We start from the raw sequence: 26,497 nt of genomic DNA, 5'->3' as shown, positions 1-26,497 counted from the left end.
TGGGGCCTGGTGTTGGCTTCACCAGGCTGGCCACCAGGCTGCTTCTTCATGGCTTCCCAGGCCATGCCATAGGTGATCATGCCACTGGAGGCCTGGGGAGATTCCGAGCATTCTGGGGACTCTAACACTGTGGCCATGAACCAGAGAGTGGACTTTATGAAAAAGAAGCTTGCCCACCAGCGACCTGAGTGGGCCTTCGGGGGACTGGGTGGTGTAGGATGGCTTCCCCAGGCTACTCTGTACTTCTGCAGGAGCTGTTACTGGAAGTGGAACCCAGGCAGTGCTGGTAGTAGCTGTCGGTGGCCACGAGTGAACGAGCCGCTGGAGGGAGTAGCTGCCTTTCTGTTGCTTGTGGGCTGGTGGAAACCTGGGCGGCAACCCCCCCGCTCATCCCCTGCTTAGGCCCCAGCATGTGGGGACAGGGGCGCAGGCTATGGAGCCCGTTTGCAGAGGAGACCATAGGAGGAGGCTACACCATGAGACACGGGGTGTATGTGTTCATTTTCATTCATTCGTTCATTCATTCATTCATTTTGAGAGAGAGAGAGAGAGCACGAGCAAGGGAAGGGCAGAGAGAGAGGGAGAGAGAGAGAGAATCTTAAGCAGGCTCCATACTGTTAGTGGGGAGCCAGATATAGAGCTCAAACCCACCAACCGAAACCAAGAATCGGCAGCTTAACCAACTGAGCCACCCAGGTGCCCCAGTATTCATTTTCTAAATGATGTCTTTGGAAATGCAAAAATATTTAATTGCAGAGAAATCTGGTTTATCAATTTATTCTTTTATGGATTCTGTTTTAGATGTCATTTCTAAGAACTCTTTGCCTAATTCAGTATCACAATGATTTTCTTCTGTTTTTTTCCTAGAGGTTTTATAATGTTTAGCTCTTACCTCTTACCTTTAGGACTGTAGTCCATTTGACACAATTTTTGTGTATTAAGTGACGTTAAGGGTCTCAGTTTATCTGTTTGCATGTGACTATCCAATTGTCCCAGCACCATTTGTTGGAAAAAAGGCCATATTACTACAACGAATTATGTAAGCACTTTTGTTGAAAATCAGTTAACTGTTAATGTTAAGGGTGTATTTCTGGGCTCTCAGTTCTGACCCATTGATCTAAAAGTCTGCCCTATTGCCAGTACCACACTGTTTCATTATTGTAGCTATTTTTTATAGTTTGTTGATAAATTGGGAAGTATAAACCCTTACTTTTGTTCCTTATCAAAACTGCTTTGGCTACTTTGGGTCCTTGCCTTTTCTTGTAAATTTTAGGATTGTCTTGTTAATTTCTGCATAAAAGCCTACTTGGATTAGATAGAATTCATGTTGTTCTATATATAAATTCGGTGAAAATTCGCATGTTAACAGTAATCTCCCACTCTATGAACATGGGATGCTTCTCCATTTATTTTGATTTTCTTCCATTTCTCTCAGCATTTTTATTTTATAATTTTCAGTGTACAAGTCCTAACACTTTTTGTTAAATTTATTTACTTATTTATTTACTTAGTATTTATATTTGGGAGAGTGCAAGCCAGGGAGGGGTAGAGAGAGGGGGACGGAGGATCCAAAGCAAGTTCTATGCTGACAGGCTGGCAGCAGCAAGCCCGATGTGGGGCTCAAACTCACGAACCATGAGATCATGACCTGAGCTGAAGTCGGACACTCAACTGACTGAGCCACCCAGGTGCCCCACTGTTAAATTTATCTTTATCTTCTAGTGTTATTTCTTCTTGTCAATTGTCATCCTGAAGGACTTCCTGTCGTATTTCTTGTAAATCAAAATTTGGTAGCAGCTAATTCTCTGTCTAGGAATGCCTTTATTTCACCTTGCTTTTTAAAGTATAGCTTTGCTGGATATAGAATTCTTGTTTGGTAGGATTTTTTTTCTTTCAGCGTTTAGAATATGTTATCCTGTTGCCTTTTGACCTCCATGTTTTTGGTGGGAAATAAGCTGATTGCATGATGCTTCCTGTGCATGATAGGCTGTTTTTCCTTTTTCTACTTTTGTATATATATTAAATATAGTATATGTTACATTTATGTTTATATATATCTTTTGCCTCTCTTCCTTTTCTGGGACTTCCATTATGTTCACGGTGGTGTCCTTGATGGTGTCCCACATGACTCTGAGAGTGTTTATTTTTATTCATTTTTCTTCTGTTTTTTTATTGTTTGTTTCATATTGGTAATTTCTGTTGATCTGTCTTTAAGCTCACTGGTTCTTCCTCCTGCCATTTCAGATCTGCTGTTGAGCCCCTCTAGGTGAATTTTTTATTTCAGTTATTGTCATTTTCAACTTTAGAATTTCCCTTTTAAAAAAATTTGTTTCTTTATTGACTCTCCTTTAATTATTTTTAGACATGATTTCCTTTGTGAACATGTTTATGGTAGCTATTTGAAGTCTGTGTCTGCTAAGTTGAACTTCTGGGCCCTCTCAAAGACAATTTCTGTTAACCACTTCTTCCTGTGTATGGATCACACTTTACTATTTCTTTGTGTGTCACAATTTTTTTAGGTCATACATTTTAGCAACTCTGGATTCAGGTCCTGTCCTTCCTAGGTCTTTGTTGTTGATATATATTTTTTAAGGTTTTGCTTTTAAATCACTTTCCTGGGCCAATTCTTTGGCCTCTGCTGCCTCTCTCTCCTCATGCTTCTGCTTTTTTCTTAAAAAAAAAAAAAAATTCTTGTCTTAACTTTAAGCATAAGTTACTAGGGGTTGCCTTTGGTTCAGTATGGTTTAATGGTCAGCTAGTGCTTGGTCAGAGGTTGTGCTGAAAAAAAAAAAATAAGGCTTCCACTCTTGGCCAGTGGATGTGTGTGTGGGTTGGGGAATATTTTTAAGTTCAAGCAATTTATGAATCTGCCCCAGCTATTGCTTTCTGCTTGGCTATGTGGTGTCTTTTCTGCATATTCTTAAAGCCTCATGTTGCACCAGGTATATGTGGATAGCTAGGGCCCTCTCTAGTCTCTCCAGAACTTGTGTGCAGCCTTGTATGTATATGCATTCTTCAGATCAGCAGGGATGCAGGGGAGCTTACTAAGACCCACTATGGCTGTCTTATTCTGTGGATCTGTTCAATTCTGGCTTGTCTGTCTATAGGTCTGCTCCTTGCTCCCACCAGATTGTAACCACAGTCTAGCTGTGATCATGGTCTTTCCCATTTGTTTGCCACTGAGATTGCTGCTATTTCAGCAATCTCAGTGGGGCTTTTCCTTGCTCTGCTTGGAGTCAGTCAGCCCCTACCCCCCTGCCCCCCAGCAGTGAAGTTTTCATGGCTTGCTCTGCTTTGGTCCGATTATAGCTCCGACTCTAGCACTGCTGGAGTGTGTGATGGGAGCCTGTGATGGGACATGTGACGATCATGTGATAGAAACAAGCTAAGTTAAATACCACATACCTACACTGTGCATACTCGGAAGTTCAACAGTTTCCCTTGAATAATGTTTCTCGGGTTATTGTATACCTTTGATTTCTAGAGTCCTCAGATGGCTGTATTTAACACTTCAGTTTTATTTTTGGATTTTAGAAGAAACAATTTTCTGAGCTCCTCATTTCATCGTTCCAGAGGTCTGGTTGGCAGTTTTGACTTTTTTTTTTTTTTTTTTCCAACGTTTTTTTTTTTTTTTTTTTTTTTTTTTTTTTTTGGGACAGAGAGACAGAGCATGAACGGGGGAGGGGCAGAGAGAGAGGGAGACACAGAATCGGAAACAGGCTCCAGGCTCTGAGCCATCAGCCCAGAGCCTGACGCGGGTCTCGAACTCACGGACCGCGAGATCGTGACCTGGCTGAAGTCGGACGCTTAACCGACTGCGCCACCCAGGCGCCCCAGTTTTGACTTTTGATTTTCTGTTTATCTTAAGACATACCCAGAGGTATTTACAAATTTTCAAATTTCAAATGCAAAACCTGGCTTTACTTTGTGATCTGTTGGGGAACTTTAAAAATTGTTTTTGGGGGGCACCTGGTGGCTCAGTTGGTTAAGCATCTGACTCTTGATTTCGACTCAGGTCATGATCTCACAGTTTGTGAGGTTGAGCCCCACGTTGGGTTCTGCACTGATAGCATGGAGCTTGCTTGGGATTTTTCTCTCTCTCCCTCTCTCTCTGCCCCTCCTGCTTGGGTTCTCTCTCTCTTTCTTTCTCTCTCTCAGAATAAATAAACATTAAAAAAAAACTGTTTTTGTATTCTACTTTTTATTCTTTCTTACAAACAGTTGCAAACACAAGATATAGAGCAACATATATTATCTAATCATGACCAGTCTTATCTCATTTATATTCTGAATTCACCTTCCCTCTGCCGCCCCGCCTGTTATTTCAAAGCACACACTATATACATCATCTCCTTTCACCCACCAGTATTTCAGCATGTAGTTCTAAAAGGAGGTCTTTCTTTTTCTTTTTTATAAAATTTTTAAATGTTTATTTATTTTTGAGAGAGAGCATGTGCGCATGAGCATGGGAGGGGCAGAGAAGGGGGGACAGAGGATCCGAAGCAGGCTCTGTGCTGACAACAGCCCAAATGCAGGGCTCGAACTCACGAACCATGAGACCATGACCTGAGCCTAAGTCAGGCACTTAACCAACTGAACCACCCAGGTGCCTGGACAAGGTCTCTTTTTAAAAAACGTAACCACAATACCATTATTATCGCTAAAACAGTAGTAACTCCTGAGTAACATCAGGTAGAGTTGGGGAACTTTGAAAAATAAGATTCCCGGTCCAGTGAGATAAGACTCGGTGGGGGAAGGTCCAGGCTTCAGGATAGGTTAAACTCTCCAGGTAATTGTGACATGCAGCCGAAGTTGTGAACCATTCTTAGATTTCTCGTTAATCCTTTCCCAAAATTGTTCTTCCTTGATAGTTTAAATGCATTAGAGTCAGAGTATTGTGATAGGAGAAATTCTCTTTTGGAGAATTTAAGGTTTTTTTTTTTCTTTCTTTTCCTAACATAGAATCAGTTTTTATGAACATTCAATGGATATTTTATAAAGACTGAATCTCATCTGCGTTCTGGTAAAAGAGTTTTATATAAACCTTTAAAACCAAGTTGCTAGTTTGTGTTATTTGAATTTCTCTAGCCTTATTTTTGGCCAGCTTTATCTGTTACTCTCCTAAAAGAAGTGTGTTCTCACAGTGATTATGATTTTGCCAGTTCTTATACTTCTAAATGTTTTAAACATTTAATTTCCTTCATAACTTTTTGCCATGTAGAGTGAAGGAAAACAGCAGCAGACTGTCTCCCTGCCGCCGCCCGTCCCACCAGCTCTTGCATTTTCCAGTCCTTAGTTGCACTTGGAATGTTTTCTGATGTTGGTGTCATCAGCTGTGTTGAGTTGACATCAAATGCCATGTCAGCCCTTCTGTCACAGGCCCTGTCTCTGCAGGGTTCATGTCAGGGACCCAGCCTTCAGCTGTGTCTTCAGTACAGCAGGACGTTGCCGCCTCCTGCCCACCCTCAGAAACACCTGCTGCATTTCTGATCATTGTGTGTGGTAGGCACTTTGGGGAAATACGCATATTAGAAGTGGCAAGCTGTGATTGAACACATGATTTTGCATGGCCCGGGTGTGTACTGGGCTAGTTCTCTACCCACTCCGTTAGTACCATTTGGTCTAGACACAGAGTCCCCCCCACTTCCCGGCTGTGTGATCCATGGCTCACTGTTTTTCCCAAAGGAAGTGCTAATAATTCATTTTGAGTTCCTCTTGGGTTTTAATCCTTGGTCCAGAAACGATCTCTTTGAAGAAATGTTCCTCAGGAGGGAGAATCAGCCTTGCAGGGAGCTGGCAGGCAGCTGGAAGGGAGCTGCCCTTCCCAGCTTGCCCCAGTGGCCATGGGCTTCTGCCAGTCACATGTGCCACCTGCTTGGGCTCAACAAGGGATGCTTTGCAGTGACTTGCTCAAGACGACAAGGACAGGTTTGGACAGAGCTCCCTTTCCTTAAGGGAGAGTGACGAGGCCTTGATTTCGCGGGGGCTGGAGGGATGTCATTTGACCAGCTCAGAGTGGTGGGTCGTGGACTCCTGATCTGGGATTCAGGAGCATTCCTGTGTCTTCTGGATGACTTCTGCCACAGGCCTACCTCCCTGTGTGTTGCCCATCAGAGGCCAACTCTGTTCTCCAGTCTGCTGCAGGAGGGAGAGGCCGGATCATGTCGTGCCAGCCATTCGGGGTGGGGAAGTGGTTTTGATTCGCCTCCACCCTCCTCTCCAGTGTTTTCTAATGCTCAGAATACTGGCCAGGATTGTCTTGCTTCTGTGTGGCCTCCAGAGACTTGCACCTCTGCAGCCATTCTTGTTTGTTCTCCTCACCTGCCAAGCAGTCGGGGGTCGGGGGTGGGGCAGGTGTCAGTCGTGCAGATGAAAAACAGGGAGGGCTCAGGACTTTTCTATATCCCAGGGTTGAGGGCAGAGCCGTTCCCACAAGGCCAGAGGAGCAAGCACAGTGGTTGGAAACATGGCTTCCCAAGGTGGACAGACCTGGGACTTAACACTGCTTACTGGGGAATTGGCTGCAGGTTACCATGCCCTTCTGGGCCTCAGTTTCCTCTTTGCAGTATTAGTTTCCCGGGGCTGCCATAACCAAGTACTAGAGACTGGGTGGCTCAAACAGCAGAAATTAATTGTCCCGTTGTTCTAGAGGCTGCAAGTTAGAGATAAAGGTGTCAACAGGGCTGATTCCTTTTGAGGCTCATGAGGAAGAATCTGTTCCGTACCTTACTTCTAGTTTCTGGTGGTTTGCTGATAGTATTTGGCAATCCTTGGCTTCTGCAGCATCACCTTAATCTCTGCCTTTATCTTCACCTTGTGTTCTCTCTGTGTATGTCTGTGTCCAAATTTCCCCTTCTTGTAAGAACACTAGACATATTGGATTAGGGTTACACCCAGTGTAACCTCATTCTAACTTAACCAGCTACATCTGCAGCAACCCTATCTCCAAATAAGGTCAGATTCTAAAGTACTGAAGGTTAAGACTTCAACACATAAATTTGAGAGGGACATAATTCAACCTATCGCATTGGTCATACTGCCCATGCACCAGGGCTGTTGGGTTATTAGTTCATACCAATAAAGCACTTAGCTCCGTTCCTGTCACATAGTAATTGCTCAGTAATGTTAGTCTTATTGAGGGGCTTTGATGACCTCCTCTCTCGATGGGACTGTTGCCATACCTCCTGATTGACTCACTGCTTCTGTTCAAGCCTCTTCCGTTCCATTCTCCAGAGATAGAAATGAAGTCATATCATAGCCCGTTCGTAAACACTCCAGTGATTTCCCATTTCTAGCAGTCAGGATCTTAGGGCTACAGGGAATAGAAAACCCAACCCAAACTGGTTTAAGGAAATTGAGAGATTATTGGCTTAACATAATTGAAGTCCAGGGGTAATCTGGTTTAGGTACAGCTTGATCCAGAGTTCAGATAATGTTATTACCAATACTGAGGTTTTTTTCTCCTTGATCTCTCCTGAGCTGTTTTTACTCATAACATTTAGGGCACCAAATGTGTGGGGGTTTTCCTCATACCAACCGATTCTCCAACTCTCCAGATGCCAACTGGGTATGTTGCCATTCAATTCATTTCTGACACTAACTACCCAGAGTTAGCACAGACCCTGCAGGTTAAGGGCTCAGTCCCACAAGACTGCCCCCACTTCAGACACCAGTAGAAAATTCCAGATTGCCCCCTGTACTTCTGACCAACTGGCTGTAAATTGGGGTTCCAATAACCCCCTTCTCGGGTTTGATGATTTGCTGCTAGAAGGCTCACAGAACTTAGGAAGACACTTTCCTTACGTTTCCTGGTTTATTACAAAGGTTGTGACTAAGGAACAGGCAAATGGAAGAGATGCATAGGACAAGATCCAGGGGAAGAGGCACAGGGCTTCCATGACCATTTCAGGCACACCACCTCCCATGTGTTCACCAACCTGGGAGCTCTCCAAACCTGGTGTTGAGGGGCTTTTATGGAGGTTTCATTATGCAGGTACTGTTGATTAAATCACTGAACGGGGATGGTTAGCTCTATCTCCAGCCCATCTCCCTTCCTGTAGGTTGAGGGATGGGTGGGACTGCCAGTTCCAACCCTTTCACCATGCCTTGATCTTTCTAGTGACCAGCCCCTTTCCCGAAGCTATCTAGGGGCCTCTCAGCCAAGGGTGGCTTTATTAGCATAAATGCAGGTGTGGTTGAAAGGGGCTTGTTAGGAATAACACAAGATGTTCCCATCACCCCTGTCATTCAAGAAATTCTAACGATTTTAGGGGCACCTGTGTGACTCAATCGGTTAAGCGTCCAACTTTGGCTCAGGTCATGATCTCGCAGTTCGTGAATTCGAGCCCTGCATCGGACAATGTGCTGACACCTCAGAGCCTAGAGCCTGCTTCAGGTTCTGTGTCTCTGCCCCTCCCCTGCTTGTGCTCTGTCTCTGTCTCTCAAAAATAAACAAACATTAAAAAAGAATTTAAAAAATACATATATAAAAAAAGAAACGTTAAGGATTTTAGAAGCTTTGTGTCAGCCACCAGGGACAAAGACCAACTATATATTTATCACAGTTCTGGTCTCAAGTTGGTTGTTCTCTGATAGTTACAAGATGATTGCAACAAATCTCAGCCTCAGCCTTGAATTATGAGGCTCAAGTCCAGTGGAAAAAGAGAATGAAAGACCTTTCTCGTGGGACCTTCTCCAAAAGTTCTTAAATTCACTGTGTGTCGGCTTAGGTCACGTGCCGCAACCATTACCATTGCCACGACCGGGGGAAGACAGGATGCCTTCGTGGGCTTTGTTAGGCCGGGGTCAGGGCTGGAGCTCCCTGGATATCTATCTCGTGGCCTGAAAGTGGGGGCTGTCTGGACTCCAAGTGAAAATAGGGTGCTTTGTAGGAAGAAGTCCTTGTGGCCTACACGTGCACCATGATGCGGCCCCTGCCAGTCTCGCTCACGGCGCAGCAGCCAGGCTTTCGTGTAGTTTCTCAAACAAGCCAAGCTGTTTTCCTACCTCAGAGCCTTGGTATGTGCTCTCCTCTGACCTTAAAATGCTCTCTGCCTGTTGGCTTTTCACCTGGCCTTGTCCTTCTTTGTTTATTTTTTTTTAAGTTTCTTTATTTATTTTGAGAGAGAGAGAGAGAGAGAGCATGCATGCACACACATGAGCGTGAGCAGGGAAGGGGCAGAGACAAAGAGAATCCCAAGCAGGCTCAGTGCTGTCCACGCAAAGCCTGTCATGAGGTTTGATCACATGAACCGTGAGATCACCACCTAAACTGAAATCAGGAGTCAGCTGCTTAACTGACTGAGCCACTCAGGCACCCCTGGTCTTGTCCTTCTTATCCCTCAGATCGCATCCTAAATGTCAAGTCTTCTAAAAGGCCCTCCTGGACCATCCTGAATCTAAACTAGGGCCCCTGTTATTCTCACCTGGCAAGCCTTCAGAGAAGTTATCGTATTTAATTATACATTATGTTTACCTTTACATGTTTAATGTCTGTCTTCCCCACAGGAAGGTCAAGCCCAGGCCTATTTATATTCCCTCCCATTGCGTCCCCGATACAGAATAGGTGCTCAAAAAAAACCAAAAAAGCAAAAAAACAAAAAGGTTTATTAAATGAATGTGGTCGAATTGGAATGGTTTACTCATTTAAAATTACTGCTAGCCTGTCACTGAACTGGAGCAGGGAATAATGACTAGCCGGAAGTATTAAAAACCTGAAGGGAAAGTTTTACTAGTTGATTAACTGAAATGCATGCTTCAGCCATATTTTTGTAGGCCTGTTGGCAGTAATGATGCCCAGAACTTCCTTTTAGAATCTTGGGGCCAGTTGACCTCTCACCTACATCTCCTAACAATGAAAACTTCACGTTCACTGGAGTATGACAGTTAACACATGTTTTTAATTAGCCTGTTAGTCATCTTATATCTGAGGAGGCCAGGGAGTGGAAAGCTAAGGTCAAGTGTTTTGACCATGCTGCTTACACTTCAGAATCTCTGCGAGGAGATTCTTGTCAAGGATGGAAGCCTTGTTCCAGGTCACCCCCTTCTCTCCTAAAGCCACAGTCAGCCTCTTAGTGCAGAGTGAAGAGGTCGCCAATTTTCTTCCCTGGCAGAAGGCAGGTGTGGGAACGCTCAAGGATGTGGGGGTGTATCTTATGGAAGAGTTAATTTGGGCAGTCATCAGGTAAAGCAGAAATACTGTAGAGTGAGACCACCTTTAACCTTTCCTTAAGATGTCGAGCATTAGTAAAATAATAGATTTGGCTGCTGTAACAGACCCAGAATAGTAGTGGTGTAAATGAGAGAGCAGTTAATTTGTTGCTCATGAAACAGTTTGAGAGTGAGCAGCCCGGGGCTGACACGGCGGCTTCGCAGTGTTGGGGGCTTGCCAGTTTGTCACTCCCCATTCCCGGGATGTTGCCCTCATCTGCGTGGTCCAGGATGACTCCCCACCGTCATGGGCATTCCAGCCCAGGGGAAGGGAGGATGTGAGAGAGAAGACAGAGCCTCCTTTAGTCTTAAGGCAGGACATTTTTTTTTTTTTTTTTTACCTAAAATTCATACAAAACTTACCCTTTTGAGTGTACAATTCAGTAGTTCTCAGTGTATTCACAAGGTTGTGCTCTATCATCACAATCAAATTGCAGAACGTTTTCATTACCCCCCAAAGAAACCCAGAACCTATTCACTCCCCCTTTCCCCCTCCTCCCAACCCCTGGCAACCACTAATCTACTTTCTGTCTCCATGGATTTGCCTGTTCTGGACCTTTCATGTAAATTGAATAATGCAATATCGGGCCTTTTGTGTCTGGCTTCTTTCACTCAGCATAATGATGGCCAGTACTTCATTTCTTTCTATGGCTGAGCATTCCTTTGTAGGGGTGTACCACATTTTGCTTCTCCATTCATCAGCTGATGGACCTTTGGATTATTTCCGCTTTTTGGCTCTTCTGAATGAAGTGTGAACTTTCATTTATGTATAAATTTTTATGTGAACGTATTCTTCTGTTTTCTTAGATGTATACCTAAAAGTGGAATTGATGGGCCATGTGGTGACTATGTTTTAACTTTTTGAAGAACAAGGCAGAGGTTCTTAATGTTGGTGTGTCAGGGACTTTCTGACATCTACTTCTCAAAAGTGAAAGTAAAGAGGTCATCTCCCTCTACCCCTCTAAATTACTGGAGTTCAGTTCTTGAATTCTACCACGCTTCAAAGGGGTGACCAGAAGTCATACACACCTCTTCCACTCCCATCTCATTGGTCTGAATTTGGTCAGGTGACCAAATTGCTGCAAGGGAGGCTGGGAACTATAGTCTTCATTCACATCAGCCATGTGCCTGGCTAAATGTAGGAGTTCAGTTATTAAAGGGAAAGGGAGAATGGGTATTGGGAGAAGTCAATATTACACTATACCCCATGCAGCCAGTTTCTTTCTGAGGTTTGTTCTTTCTTCTGAGAAGCACCTGCCAAAGGAGTTTGCCTTTAGAGGCCACATTGGTATGAAAAATGTGCTTTTTGAAACACTAGATGCTACTCAGAGGGGCAAGCTGCTCCATGATGAACTGAGCTTGCCTGAGGAATAACATATGCTTGACTCTCATCTCACATTCACACCAGAACAAATGCTCACGAAGTGGAATAGTGGACATCTGTGCTATTTAAATTATTTGTCCTTTTTTAGGGGGTGAGAGGATTGAGGGGGTCAGGTGCATCATTGAATATGTGTGAGGTAAACATTTGATGCAACTTCTTTGTACCTTTTGCTGTGCCATAGATGTGTGGTTGGCTTCTCAAATGACCAAATGTTGGTATTGTATTGGAATGCTTGATTCTAAGTGTCAGAACTCATCTTAGATCACCCAAGGCAGATGGGGACTGATTTATCAGCTCAGAATCCAAGAAAGTTAGCAACAAAGAGAGTGGGCAGCTTGGGTGTACAGAGGTAGGAAATTGCAGGACACGTATGGCCCATTGGCAAAGTGACCTCCCCATGGTCTTGGTTGTAGGGGTTGAAGAGCAATGATACTGGTGATAATAATGGTAACAGCTGGTCTTTATTGATCACTTACTGTATACCTGGCAGGGTGCATGGATGAATTCATTTTACAGCAACCTTGAGAGCTGGACCCTGCTGTGTCACCATTTTCCTGATGCACAGGGATTAATTGACCCGCTCAAGATCATGTTTGTTTATTTGTGGTAGAGGTAGGATTTGTCCCCAGAGGGTCCACTTGTGGCCTGTGCTTTTAATTTACCTTAGGAGGAAGGAGAGGGGGAAGGTAAAGTGCAGGAGTAGAGGCTTGAAATTCTGGACAGAAGAATGTGTGTTTACTTTCATGCCTTTGTTTCCCCAGTATTTATTTTTAACGATGACTTTTGAGTTTCCATAATTGTGCCATCGCAGTGGTACATCTCCCCCCTCCTTAGCGCCACCATGTAAAAGCTCAAGTGACTACTGATCTCTTTCTCTATCAATTCTAGGCCAGCCCTCAGCCTGGTTTCAGGTTTTAAGAGCCAGTGTTTTACTGTCCTAGTTTTAAACATGAATTTTTTAAAAAAGCAGTTGATTTGTTACTAAGCACATATTTACGGCGCGCACCAGGTGCCGGGGACACACAGGTACATCATTAAGCAAGTCCTTGCCCTCATGAAATTGACGATCTGGAAGGGAGGCAGAGGATTTAGACACTAAACAAATAACTTCACAAACATTGATTGCCACCGTGATAAATACCATAAAGTGGAAATATAGGGAACTTGGAGGGCACATTAACGTGTGGAGCAAAGGGCCAGACCCAGGGGTCGGGGAAGGTGGCGAGGGGGCTTCGTGAGAAGGTGTGTGTCTGTGCAGAGCCCTGAGGCCGAGAGGGCAGCATCTGGGCAGAGGGGAAGCAGACCACCTCCAGGGTGAAGTTGAAAGGCCTAAGTACTGGTCGTAACCTGCCAACTCCCACTGGACTCTGAGGAGAATGCCTGCCGTCAAGGCTCCGCCCACCCCCCCCCACCCCCCCAGCAAGTCGGTTTCCTCATCTTTAAGATGGGAGCGGCGACTTTGGTCATGGTGTCCACTGCGTTGGTTCCTGTGAGGGGTAATTGAATATTGTAGACAAGACCTCTAGAGCTGCTCCAGGCATGCAGCAGGGGCTCTGTGGGTATTAAGTGATTAAACCTTTTATGTTGTGGGACTTAAAAACAGCTAATAGAAAACCAGAATCCAAGTTAGGAAAGTGCTTGACAGGTGGGCTACCAGACATGGTGTGGGGGTGTGAGGCGCAACCACTGGATACCACCCCCCGGGAGGCATTCAGAAATGTGTGGAGCCGTTTGGTCTCACGGTAACATGGGGGCCAAGAATGTTAAATTTCCCGCGATGCAGAAGACTGATGTCGTAGCGCGGGATTGTTCCACCCAAAGTGCCGGCAGTGGTCCTCTGGGGACGGCATCCACTAACGTAGCTCTTTTGCTCTCCTTCCTGCTCCTGTTGGATTTCCTTCCCTACATGGAAATATGGCTGTGGGTGTAGGTGCAGGCTGCCCGTGAATGCCCCGGCCACCAGTTCCACCTCCTACAATGTTCACAAGCTGCCCCCACCCTGTGGCACTGGGAAGCAGTGCCGGCTCACTGGCAGGTGTGAAACCAAGTAAATAGTCCTGGTTTATCAGTCAGGGTTCTTGGGTTGCAGGCAATAGAAACCAGCCTGGACACGTGCACTAGAAGTAAGACTGGGGTCAGGCAGCCCTGGGGCATCTTGAGGCGGGTATTCGGGGCCACGTCTTCAGGGCTGTCCTGGCAGAGGAGGAGGCGGTGAGGTGGCAGTGAAGACTGTAGCTGGCGTGAATCCCAACCTCACTGCTGCTTCACAAGTTTCCCAGTCTTTCTGTGCCTCGGTTTGTCAGCTGAAAGGGATAAACGTAGAGTTCCCGCGAGGACCTTGTAAGGTGACACTTGGGACTTTTAAAACAGTGCTGAGTAGAGTATGTGGCTAGATAAAAGCCACTATTTTTATTTTATTCCTGTTATTATTATCATTATTTTGTTATTTGTGTCGTGAGTACGTTATTAGTAGCATTAGTGTTATTTTTGTCAGCAGCTTGGAATTCACATTCCTGAGGAAGAGCAGCTGATTGGCCCAGCTTGGATCATGTGGCTGGGCGGGGCCTGTGATTCGCCATGCTGGCCGCCCACTGCCCTACCCCCAGGCCCCTGGTTACTTGCCTGTTTTGTGCCATGGCCTGTGCTGAGCACAGAGGACACAGAGGAGACAGTGGTAACACAAGGTATCTTCCTGACAGGTCTCAAAGTTCAGAGGGAAAGAGCTGGAGAATGAGGATCCTGGTTAAGACCAAGTGCCTAGAACAACACTTGGTCCTTAGGAGGTCAGTAAATAGTTCTTTTTTTGTTTTAAGTTTGTTTGTTTGTTTGTTTGTTTATTTATTTATTTATTTATTTATTTATTTATTGAGAGAGCAAGAGAGAGAGGACCAGCGGGGGAGGGGCAGAGAGAGAGGGAGACACAGAATCTGAAACAGGCTCCAGGCTCCAGGCTCCAAGCTGTCAGCACAGAGCCTGACATGGGTTTGAACCCATGGACTGCAAGATCATGACCTGAGCCGAAAGTCGGATGCTCAACTGACTCAGCCACGCAGGCGCCCCCCACCCCCAGTAAATAATTCTTGAATGGACAGACACACAGGAAAATGCAAGAAGTTTATGGGAGCACACAACCAAAGCATCTACTCTCTATAGCCACCACTGATTTTAAAAGAAGCTCATGGTTGCACCTGCAGTTTCCAGGTAAAGTGCAGAGGGGCATGTGCCTGCATGTTCTTGGACACAGTAGATGTTTAATAAATGGCCACTGAATGATCTCCTAGGTGTGTAGCCCTGCAGCCCACCCAGTGTGATGGTTGGGGACAGACCCAGAATTGGGGAGCTGGCTGCCTTTTCTGTGGAACAGGATGTGTAGACGTGGCTCCAGGATGCATCTCTGTGGAATGCGGTTGCTAATACAAATGAACTTCCTCACGTCACAAGGCATCTATTATGTGAACAGTTGGATGACTCACTGTGGGCCTGGGCGGGCTCTCAAGGGGAGTTTCATAGCCGCGGTTACGTTTCAGGCTTCCCTTTAGAGAATGGCTTTTCTCCACAAAAAAGACTCTTAATAAGAAAGATAATAATAGCTAGCACTTTCCAGGTGCCTGACACTGTTCAAAGGGATTAACCCATGGAATCCTCATTACATCCCATGAGGGCAGTATTAACATGATCCCCATGGCGCTGAGACTCAGGGAGGAAAAATACCTTTTGGGTTCCCAGCCAGTGAGGAAGAGAGTTGGTATTCTGGCCACAGTCTCTCACTCCAGAGCTTAGGCTCTTCACGCCATACAGTCTCCTTTCTCTCCGTAGTACTGAGTTTAAAACAGTATTTCATTAATTTGCACACGGTACCTCAGTGAAAAATAAAATCAACTTTCTTCCTTCCCCTGAAGCAGTCACAGAAGCAGAAGCAGCCACTGTGGCCTGTCTCCTTTCAGAAAGTCTCTGTGTATGTACGACTACTGTGTAAATGCTGGCCAGACTCTCATCAACACCGAGGGCAGCAGGCCACAGTCCACGGGCCATATTTGGCTCCACTGCCTGTTTCTGTAGGACCCAGGCTTTTACACTTTTACATTTTTAACGGTTGAAAAAGAATCAAAAGAACATTTCATGACGTGTGAAATCACACAGCCTTTGGGCTTCCGCATCCATGAATAAAGTTTTACTGAAACACAGCCAAGCTCCTTTGGTTGTGTATGGTGTGTGGCTGCGTCCACACCGACAGCAGAGGTGAGCAGTTGCGACAGAGACCACATGGCCCCCAGACTTAAAGTATTTACTCTCTGGGGGCTCTGCGGAAAGGGTTTACTGATCCTTGCACCACACGCTTTCCTTCAATAGTGTGTCGTAGAGCACTTTCCTTGCAAGGTGACTGTGTTCCCTTCCCCCTCACCCATTTGTTTCATGGAGACAGCTGGGCTGCAAATTGTGGGCCAAGCCCAGGTGTGCGGCAGGAGGTGGATTGGTTGGTGCCTCCACTCACGCTCACCCTAAGCATTTCTTGGGCACCAGCTGCGTGGCAGGCTCCCGGCTGGCAGCCACAGCAGGTCTGGGCCTGCGCTCAGGAATCCACAGGCACGTGGGGGAGTCAGACATTCTCAGGCAGTCCTACCCAAGGGTGCATTCCGGTGCCTTCTCTGACCCTCTCTGTCCATTACTCCTGCTTTGTTTTTACTTGTGACCCTTTTTAAAAATTAGGCCATGCATTTATATGCTTGAAAAGTCCACCTGTGTGTGTGTATGTGTGTGTGGACACACAGTGACAGGTCTTTCTCTGCTACTCCTTTTCCTGCTTGCCTTGTTCCTCCACCCCTTAAGCAATCATTTGTATTAGTTTTTGCATATCCTTCTAAAGTGTTTTAATGCAAATACTGATAATCTATTTTTATACCCCTTTTCCTTATACAAAATGTAGCTAACACCCTATCCTACACTTTGCAGTTTTTTGTTTCTTTTTTTAAATCTCTGTTTATCCAGTCCAGTGGTTGAACACTAGGGGTTAATTAGGGGAGAGAGAAAGGTGTGTATTGAGGAAGAGCATGTATTGAGAAAACAGCATGAACAGCATGTGTGGAGGTCCTGGGGAGTGTGGCTTCCTCCAGGCAGAGGGAGGGCCTGTGAGTTAAAGCAAAGAGGAGGGCCCTGTTCTGTCTGCCAGGGCCTGAAGGTCGAGGGAGGAACTGTGGCCTTGATTCTAGGAGCACCTGGGTGTGAGGTTCTGCTCTGTTTCCTTACATGCCCTGATTTTCTCTGTGGCCAAGTGCATGTGGCCTTTATCACGTGTGGCAAAGGAGAGGCCAAGAATGTCCTTGAGATCAGGTTATTGACTGTGGTTGATAATGAAAGAAAATTTCTCTTGTAAGCTCTTCCTAGGAGTTGTGATCTAGTATCTAGTGGTTTGCAGGCCTGTGCCTCTGGCCTCAAGGGTCCTTACCAATCATGTGACACAGGACAAGTCCATCACCTCTCGTCTTTTCGGTAGACACAGTCACGATGCCAACCACAGGGGTTTTTGGAGGGTGACACACACACACCGCGCTCAGTTCTGAGGTTGCTACATAGTAAATGCTCAATATGTGGTAATGAGGTCTTCATTTATTTTCATAGGCTTGACTTGGGCTCACACTTAACATAGCTCACAATGAAGACTTTTGATTTGGGAGCCTGATCACCTGGATACTTATAACCCCTCTCTGCCAATTACTGTCTACGTTGGGCAAGTAACGTAACCCCTGCATCTTGGTTCTTTGCTGAGGAGGAAAGGAGTTAACATTTGTATTGCACTTAAAATAGTGCATGCAAGTAGTGACATCAGTGGATGCCAGCTATTATTATTATTATTATTATTATTATTATTGTTACTGCACACACTCTGCTTTCTGTCAGAGTCTCTACATTAGACTCTGGGGAACTTAATGTCAGTGATAGCAGTGCCACCATCATTTCAGGGAAACAGTGCCCTTTGTTACCATTAACACCTCACCACTTCCAAAAAACACCCTTCTACAAATACCTGGAGCAAAGGATTGCCTATTTAGTCAAGAATGGTAATTCCACTAGACTTCTCTTTATATGTCATGGGCCATATAAAACCACGTGACTGCCCTTAACTGCAAGGACGGCTGGGAAATCTAGAATTTTCCTAATTGTCTCTCCCAGTAGAATAGAAATGCGTTATCACAGGGGTGCTCCGTAAGTATTTGCAAGTCTAACCATCAGGAGGGGCTCTCCTCCCAGCATATGACACACGTCCACATTGTTGGGGTTGATTTGCAGAAAGTGACCCATGGATTGTGGCAGAACTCCTGGCCTCCAACCTGAAGTGCTGGAGAAAGTTTGTGAGGGACACAGTTTTAAAGCCCCTTGAGTTGTATCCATCTAATCAGGGCAACAATTATACCTCCTAGATCAAAGTCGAGAGGCAGGCTCTGGGGAAGAATGACTAGAGCAGCTGGAGAAAGGCTGCAGAACCGGTTTTTTTCCATGCAGGTCTGTTTACCTACTTGCCTGTTTGCCTAGAGGACCATCCCATTGGCTCCTAGAGGCCTTCCAGGTCATCACCTCCCTTGGGCTGGGCCTCTTTTTGCAGATGGCTGGGCCCCCTTGGGCCAGGGAGTGCCTACTGTGTGTCAGGGCACTGTCCAGGGTGCTGGAGATAACAATAAGTAACACTGTGCACCGACCATGTGCCAGGCATTGCAGGTGCTTGGTTAACTCAGTTAACCCTCTCAGCAGCCCCAAGAGATGGGTCTGCATTAGGCCCATTACAGACATGTGAAAAAGCAAGTCTTAGTTAAAAAAAACAAAAAAACAAAAAACGGGGTTCCTGGGTGGCTCAGTTGTTTGGGTGTCTGACTCTTGGTTTCAGTTCAGGTAGTAATCTTACAATTCATGGGATTGAGCCCCGTGTCAGGTGCTGTACTGACAGTGTGGAGCCTGCTTGGAATTCTCACCTTCTCTGCCCCTCTCCAGCTTGAGCTCTTGTTCTCCCTCTCAAAATAAATAAACTTAAAAAAATCAAAATAAAACCCTTACTTTTCATAATGTTCATTTTTTTAAATTGAATATCTGGTATTTCAGAATAACATGAACCTTTTTATTGATGGCTTATTTTGTTAGCCTAATTTTTTTTTTAGTATTTATTTATTTATTTTGAGAGAAAGAGGGGGAGTGAGAGAGAGAGAGAGAAAGAAAGAGAGAGAGAGAGAGAGAGAGAGAGAGAATATGAATGAGCCAGGGAGGGGCAGAGAGAGAGGGGACAGAGGATCTGAAGCTGGTTCTCTGCTGACAAGAGAGAACCCAATGCGGGACTAGAACTCCTGAAACATGAGATCATGACCTGAGCTGAAGTCGGATCCTTACCCAACTGAGCCACCCAGGTGCCCCTAGCCTGATTTTTTTTTAAATAGTGTTTGCTTCTCAGAGCACTTTCAGATTCATAGCACAATGGAGGATACCCCCTACCCATGCACGGTATGGGGGTGCATACTTACCCCACCCATGCATGGACCTCCCCTGTTATCAACATCATCCACCAAAGTGGTACATTTTTACAATTGATGAACCTACAGAGACATGGCATCATCACCCAGAGTTCATAGTTTACAGACTCTTGGGGTACATTCTGTGAGTTTGGACAAATGTATAATGACACATACCCACCATTGTAGTATCATACAGAGTAGTTTCACTGCCCTAAAAATCCTGTGTGCTCCACCAATTCATCCTTTCCTCCTCCTAACCCCTGGCAATCATCAATCTCTTTGCTGCCTGCATTGTTTTGCCTTTCCCAGGATGTTGTATGATTGGAATAATACAGTATGTAGCCTTTCCAGATTGGCTTCTTTCACTTAGTAAATACACTTAAGGTTTCTCTATGTCTTTTTACGGCATGAGTAATATTCCACTGTTTGGATGTACCAGAGTTTATCCATTCATCTACTGAAGGACGTCTTGGTTACTTCCAGCTTTTGGAAATTATGAATAAAGTTGCTATACACATCTCTGTGCAGGTTTTTACATGAACAGAAATTTATAACTCCTTTGGGTAAATACCAAGGAGCATGATTGCTAGATCGAACGGTAAGAGTATGTTTACTTTTATAAGAAACCACCAAATTGTCTTCCAAAGTGGCTGTACCATTTTGCATTACCATTAGCAGTGAATGGGAGTTCCTGTTTTCCCACATCCTCACAAGCATTTGGTGTCAGTGTTCTGGATTTGGCCATTCTACAAGGTGTGTGGTGGTATCTCGCTGTTGTTGTTTCTAAGTAAGCTGTTTGCTCATCATGGACTTGAACTCATGACCCTGAGAGTCACATACTCTACTGACTGAGCTAACCAGGTGCCCCTCTTGTTTTAATTTGCATTTCCCTGTTGAATATAATGTGGAGCATCTTTTCATATGCTTGTTTGTCATCTGTGTATCTTCTTTGGTGAAATGTCTGTTAAGGTATTTGGCCCATTAGGGGCGCCTGGGTGGCTCAGTCAGTTAAGCGTCCGACTTTGGTTCAGGTCGTGGTCTCATGTTTAGTGAGTTCGAGTCCCACGTCAGGCTCTTTGCTGACAGCTTGGAGCATGGAGCCTGCTTTGGATTCCGTGTCCCTCTCTCTCTGCCCCTCCCCGACTTGTGCTCTGTCTCTCTCTATCAAAAATAAATAAACGTAAAAAAATAAATTAAAAAAAGATATTTGGCCCATTTTTTAAATCTTTTGCAAATGTTTTCTCATAATCTGTGGCTTGTCTTCTCATTCTCTTGACATTGTCTTTAACAGAGCAGAAGTTTTGAATTTTAGTGAAGCCCAGTTTCTCAACTCTTTTTTTCATGGATCATGCCTTTGGTGTTGTATCTAAAAAATGATCACGATACCCAAGGTCATCTAGGTTTTCCCCTGTGTTATCTTCTAGGAGTTTTAGGATTTTTTGTTTTACATTTAAGTCTGTGAACGGTCCATTTTGCATTAACTTTTGCAAAAGACGTAAGGTCTGTGTCTAGATTTGTTTTTCTGCATGTGGATGTTCAGTTCCAGCACCATTTGTCTAAAAGATTATCTTTGCTCCATGTGTCATCTTTGCTCTTTTGTCAAAGATCAGTTGACTGTACTTATGTGGGTCTATTCAGTTCCATTAATCTATTTGTCTGTTCTTCTACCAATACTACACTGTGTTAACTACTGTAGCTTTGGTTTTTGTTGTTGTTGTTTAATTTTTCTTTTAATATTTATTTTTTGAGAGAGCATGAGTGGGGTTGGGGCAGAGAGAGAGGGAGACACAGAATCCAAAGCAAGTTCCAGGCTCTGAACTGACAGCACACAGCCCGACTCAGGGCTCGAACTCACAAACCATGAGATCATGACCTGAGCCAAAGTTGGATGCTTAACTGACAGAGCCACCCAGGCATCCCTTAACTACTGTAGATTTGTAATTGGGTATTATCAGTCCTCTGACTTTGTTCTTCTTCTTCAATATTGTTTTGGCTATTCTAGGGCTTTTGCTCTCCATGTAAACTTTAGAATCATTTTGTCAATATTCAGAATCACTGGGATTACATTGAATCTACAGATTAAGTGGGAAAGAACTGATATCTCTCTTTTTTTTTTTTTTTTTTGAGATGAGGTTTCACTGTGGTGCCCAGGCTGAAGGCACTGGCTGTTCACAGGCATGATCCCACTACTGACTAGCACAGGAATTTTGACCCTGCTCCATTTCCAACCTGGGTTGATTCACTCCTCCTTAGGCAACCTAATGGTCCCCTGCTCCTGGGAGGTCACTGTACTGATGCTGAACTTAGTGCTAACACCCAGTGGGCATCCTCATGCCTCAGCCTCCCGAGTAGCTAGTACTACAGGCATGCGCCACCACACCTGGCTGGAAAGAACAGATACCTTGACAACACCGAATCTTACTATTTATGAACATAGAATATCTCTCCATTTATTTAGTTCTTTGATATCTTCCATCAGAATTTTATAGTTTTCCTCTTGTACATATTTTGTTAGATTTATACCTAAGTATTTCATTTTGAGGGATGCCAATGTACCAAGGTATTGAGTTTTTAATTTCAAATTCCACTTTTTCATTGCTGGTATATAGGAAAGCAATTGAGTTTTTATATTGACCTTGTATCCTACAGCCTTGCTATAATCAACTATTCCAGGAGCTTTGTGTTTTCTTTTGGTTTTTATTTGATTCTTTAGGATTTTCTACACTTATGATCATGTCATCTGTGAACAAAGACAGTTTTATTTCTTCCTTTCCAATCTGTATACCTTTTATTTCCTTTTCTTGTCTTATTGCATTAGCTAGGACTTCCAGCATGATGTTGAAAAGTAGTGGTGAGAAGGGGCATCCTTGCCTTGTTCCTGACGTTAGTGGGAAAGCTTTGAACTTTTCAAATCAAGTACAATGTTACTGGGGCACATGGGTGGTTCAGTTGAGCATTCAGCTTCAGCTCACGTCATGATCTCATGGTTCATGGGATCGAGCCCTGTGTCAGGGTTTGTGCTGACAGTGCAGAGCCTGCTTCGAATTCTCTGTCTCCCTCTCTCTCTGCCCCTCCCCCACTCATGTGCATGCACTCACTCTCTCAAAAATAAATAAACATTAAACATTTTTTAAAAAATTAACTAAGATGTCATAGACTTTTTTTTTCATTCATTAGTTCACCTAAGCCAAATGTTTGGAAGGTGGGGACCTTGCATCCACATCTCTTAGCCCAATTCTGACCATGCGATAGGTTTTAAAAACATTTCTGAATGAATGAGTAAGTAAATGATGCACGTGGTACAGTGAACAGCTAAGCAGAACTTACATGGAGTATCTTCTGGGCAGATGTCAAATCAGGGTTAGAGAGGCACTTAGAGAGGTGGAGGGCAGTGACTGAAAGCAGACTCGAGCCATGGGCTGAGGTTCAAATCTGCAGCTTACTTGCAAGGCAGTGCCCTTTTCGGGACTTCAGCGTTCTCATCTGTGAAGTGAGGATAATAATAGGACCTACCCCTGAGGTGGCTGTGAGGGTTAAAAGAGTTGGAATTGTAAAGTGTCTGTCTCACAGGCACATGTGTAAGAGTTATCTATTGCTAGTGGGCCTTATGTGGGAGTTGTGAACAAGAAGAGTGATTGAGTTTTAGCTTCAAGTATGTGGAGTAACAGCAAGCTCGATTCTAGGGGAAGGTGAAGTTCAATCCAGTTCAACCAGTGACTTCAGCCAAAAACAGCTGTCCAGCAATGATCTTGTATTTTATATATAAAATATAAAATTTTATACCCAACTCTGATCAACAAATTTGCTTAGTACAGATCTGGTTATAGAGGTGGAATTGGTGGAGTTGTGAGCAACTATGTGTTCTTTGTGGGAGAAGCTGGGAGAAAGATACAGCTGGGCTGAGTCTCCTGAGAATAATGAGTCATTTTCTCAGATGCCCTGTTTTTCCAGTCTCAGGGAGCACTGCCATAAGCCCTGTGCAGGGGTGGCCTGGGCAATGGTTAAGGGCCCTGCGCTGCATTTGCTCCTTTACTAAATTGTGACCTTGGGCAAGTGACATCACTTTCTCAAGCCTTGGTATCTGTCTCCGTAAAATGAAGAACAAGTTCATCACAGGCTTATTAGTGAGCCTTGAACTAGTGAAGCACCTTGTACAGTTCCTGGCACATAGTAAGTGTGCATTAAAGCTGCATTAATATTATTGTAATAGTTTTTGTTGTTTTTATTGTTCTTTGGTTGCTGTGGAATATGGCTGGTCCCATACTCCACAAATAGAGTTTACAACTCTAGCAAACTAGAGCCTGTTGTTCTGGTGAACCCTTCCGAAGAGAGTCATCATTTCCTTAAACTGACTAGAAATAAAGATTCATGTATTCATTCAGCAATATTTAGAGGGCTTCTGCTCTGTGTCAGACACTCAACTAAAAGAGGATACTGTGTGATATGAGCAATTGGTGAGAGGGGTACCTTAGTGGGGTTAGGAAGCACCTGTCTAAGGAAGTGACATTTGATATGAGATTTGAAGGATGAAAAGGGGCCAGCCATGCAAAAAGTTGAAAAAAGAGGGTTCCTGGCAGAAAGGACAGCAGGTACAAAGGCCCTGAGGTAGGAACGAGTTTGGCAAGTTGGAGGAACAGAGAAGAGGCTGGCATGGCTTGAGTTGGATGAACAAGATTGAGAATGTGATGGGAGAAGTTTGTAGGCCCTGAGTTTGCTCCCTGAAGCCTCCACTTTCTTCCATCCATGAGAGTGTTTGGAGGAAAGGGCTGTGGGAGGCTGATTTTGGCATCTGGGAAGAGGTATGAGGGGACCAGAGGCCTGGCACCTGCCTCGCTCCAACTTTCTGAAGGCCCTTACTCAGAGACTCCAGTCCATGAGGAAAAGACCCTTTACCCCAGAGCTAGGTTCCCTGATTTAAAAAACATTTTTTTTTAATGTTTTTATTTACTTTTGAGAGAGAGAGTGTGAGTGGGGGAGGGGCAGGGAGGGAGGGAGACACAGAATCCAAAGCAGGCTCCAGGCTCTGAGCTGTCAGCACAGAGCCTGACACGGGGCTTGAACCCATGAACCACGAGATCATGACCTGAGCCGAAGTTGGATGTTCGACCGACTGAGCCACCCAGGCACCCCCTAGGTTCCCTGATTTTTTAGACAATAGTGTGGTTTACATTTTTATCCCAAAGGTGGTGGCTCAGCTGTGCTTTTTTTTTTTTTTTTAATTTATTTATTTTGAGAGAGAGAATCCCAAGCAGGCTCTACACTGTCAGCACAGGGCCCTATGTGGGGCTCGAACTCATGAACCGTGAGATCATGACCTGAGCCAAAATCAAGAGTTGGACACTTAATTGACTGAGCCACCCAGGCGCCCCAAGCCCAGCTGTGCTTTGATGCTCTGTGTCTGAAGCCTACTTTCTTCTTCCCCAAAGTAGGACAACCGAAAGCTAGCTGCCCTGGCAAAGTGCCAGAGAACAGCGCAGCCAAATGGAGCCTGTTTCTTGGGGGGGGAGGGGAGAGGCGGGGATTAATGAGCTCTTTCCTTTGTGCCAGAGGTAAGGAAGGTATTAAAATACCAAGGCTTGGTACAATAGAGCAGCAGGTAGACTCCTAGACTTGGGTTTCAGCTCTGACTTCCCCACTTCCCCACCCATGGGACCTTGGGCAAATGATTTACCTGTGCCTTGCCTTTGCTTTCTCGTCTGTAGAATGGGGACAGTAGTTCCCATGCTTAGAAAAGTGCACACAGGAAGTGCTGGCTATAATTATCATCACCTTGCGATTTTACGTCACAGTGAGATGAAGTCCTCTTTCCTCTAGTTGTTCATGAACAGTTACGATGCTCGGATTTGACTCCTGTTTCTCCGCATCGGCCAGATTCTTGCGCAGAAGCTTGGTGTCTGGTAGACAGCCAGGTCTCGGGTGCCAGAAGCAGCTCTGCCCCTGGGTGGTGGGGCGGGAGGTGGAGGGGTGGAACAGGTTATTTGATGCCAAGAAGCTGAGGGTTGATGGGATATCTTCGCTAGAGATCGAGGACTGTGTGGAACCTCCACCCTCCACAGTGGCTGCTCCCTCCAAAGGGCCAAAGGGCCAAAGACCCAGGAATGGAGATTTTCTCAGAGCTCCCTCATTTGCATTCACTGAATGTACCTGAGAACCACCTAGGAATCTTGCTAAAATGCAGATTCTGACTCATCAGGTCTGGGGAAGGACCGAGGGCCTGTGTATCCAAGGAGCTTCCAGGGGATACCAATGCTGCCAAATGCCCCTGCTCCTTGGACCACGGCTCCTCCCACTGGACCCCTCTCACTGAATCCAGTCTGCATTTTCACCAAATCCCTTGATGATTCACTATTTTTTTTTTTTTGCACTTTGAGAGCCTAGATCAGGGTTTCTCAACCTCAACACTGTTGGCCTTTTGGGTGGGATCATTCTTTGTTCTGGGGGCTGTCCTGTGCTCTGTGGGACTGACCACTGACCATGGGATGCGAGTAGCAGCAGCGCCCTGCCCCCACTCATGACCGTCGAAAGTGTCTGCACATGTTCTCTGGGGTAGGGGTGGCAAATCACCCCCAGATGAGAACCAGTGGTCCAAAGCCCTCAAGCCTAGCTGTGCCCACAGATGCAGCATAGGTCGTGGCTACTTTCATTCTGGGTGGAGTCAGGATCCACACCAAGCCTTCCTACTCAGGATGCATTCTTTAACTTGTTAACATCACTGCTCATTGGCGCAGCACATCCAGGCTGGGCCTTGGGTTTCCACCCACCCAGTGAAGGTGCTAGGTCCTTACTGAGCCAGCCTTAGAGACGAGGATTTGGGGTTCACTGCTGTGTTTGTTGATGTTGCTTAGAAAGACAACCATGGGGGCCACCCACCTGGCCTCTTGTTTGGCCTGGTGTCTGTTTGCATGAGTAGAGCTCATATGTTTACTTAGGGTTCTGTGTGACGGGGTCCCGGAGGCACCTTCTCTGATGTGTCCTCTGCAGAATTCTAGAGTGGTGTCGGCTCCTGTTTCTGTCACTGCTGAGCCACCCTGGAGTGTTTCTGAGTCATTTTATACCACATCTTGATCTCTGTGACCAGATGGACTAGATCACCAGACACCTGGGGACAGGGATAGAGGCATCTTTTTTTGGTTTGTCAGGCCTGGCAGGTGGTAGGTGCTCTTGTTAAATAGATCTGAGGGCCTCATTCAGTCACTGGATGTCTCTTTGGGGGGCCTCTGGTGTGGCAGGCACCACCTTGGGCACGGCATGAAAGAGGAAAGCAGCAAATTGAGACAATCAGAGGGTTCTCTTCACACAAGACCCTGATCGTGGAAGGGAGTGTTTATTGAATTCCATCTCCTGCCAAGTCCTGGGGGTCTGGAACACTAGCCTCACCTTCATGGAGCTTTCTGTTTGGTCTGGGGGTATG

At 45.2% G+C, this 26,497-nt stretch overlaps 1 protein-coding gene across 4 annotated transcripts in view; it reads left to right on the top strand.

The window, feature by feature from the left end:
* Window positions 1-26,497, top strand: part of SIPA1L3 (signal induced proliferation associated 1 like 3) — a 238,986-nt gene that overhangs the window by 38,554 nt on the left and 173,935 nt on the right. Inside the window, exon 2 of one of the 4 annotated variants that reach the window (XM_043599039.1) lies at window positions 14,293-14,376. The exons of the other annotated variants lie outside the window; for them this stretch is intronic. The gene's annotated coding sequence lies outside the window, so the exon portion shown is untranslated. The remainder of the gene's footprint in view (window positions 1-14,292; window positions 14,377-26,497) is intronic. 4 annotated transcript variants of the gene reach the window in all.

This window comes from Prionailurus bengalensis, chromosome E2, assembly GCF_016509475.1.
Source record: "Prionailurus bengalensis isolate Pbe53 chromosome E2, Fcat_Pben_1.1_paternal_pri, whole genome shotgun sequence".
Taxonomy (NCBI): domain Eukaryota; kingdom Metazoa; phylum Chordata; class Mammalia; order Carnivora; family Felidae; genus Prionailurus; species Prionailurus bengalensis.
This window is presented reverse-complemented; position numbering and strand designations above follow the sequence as displayed.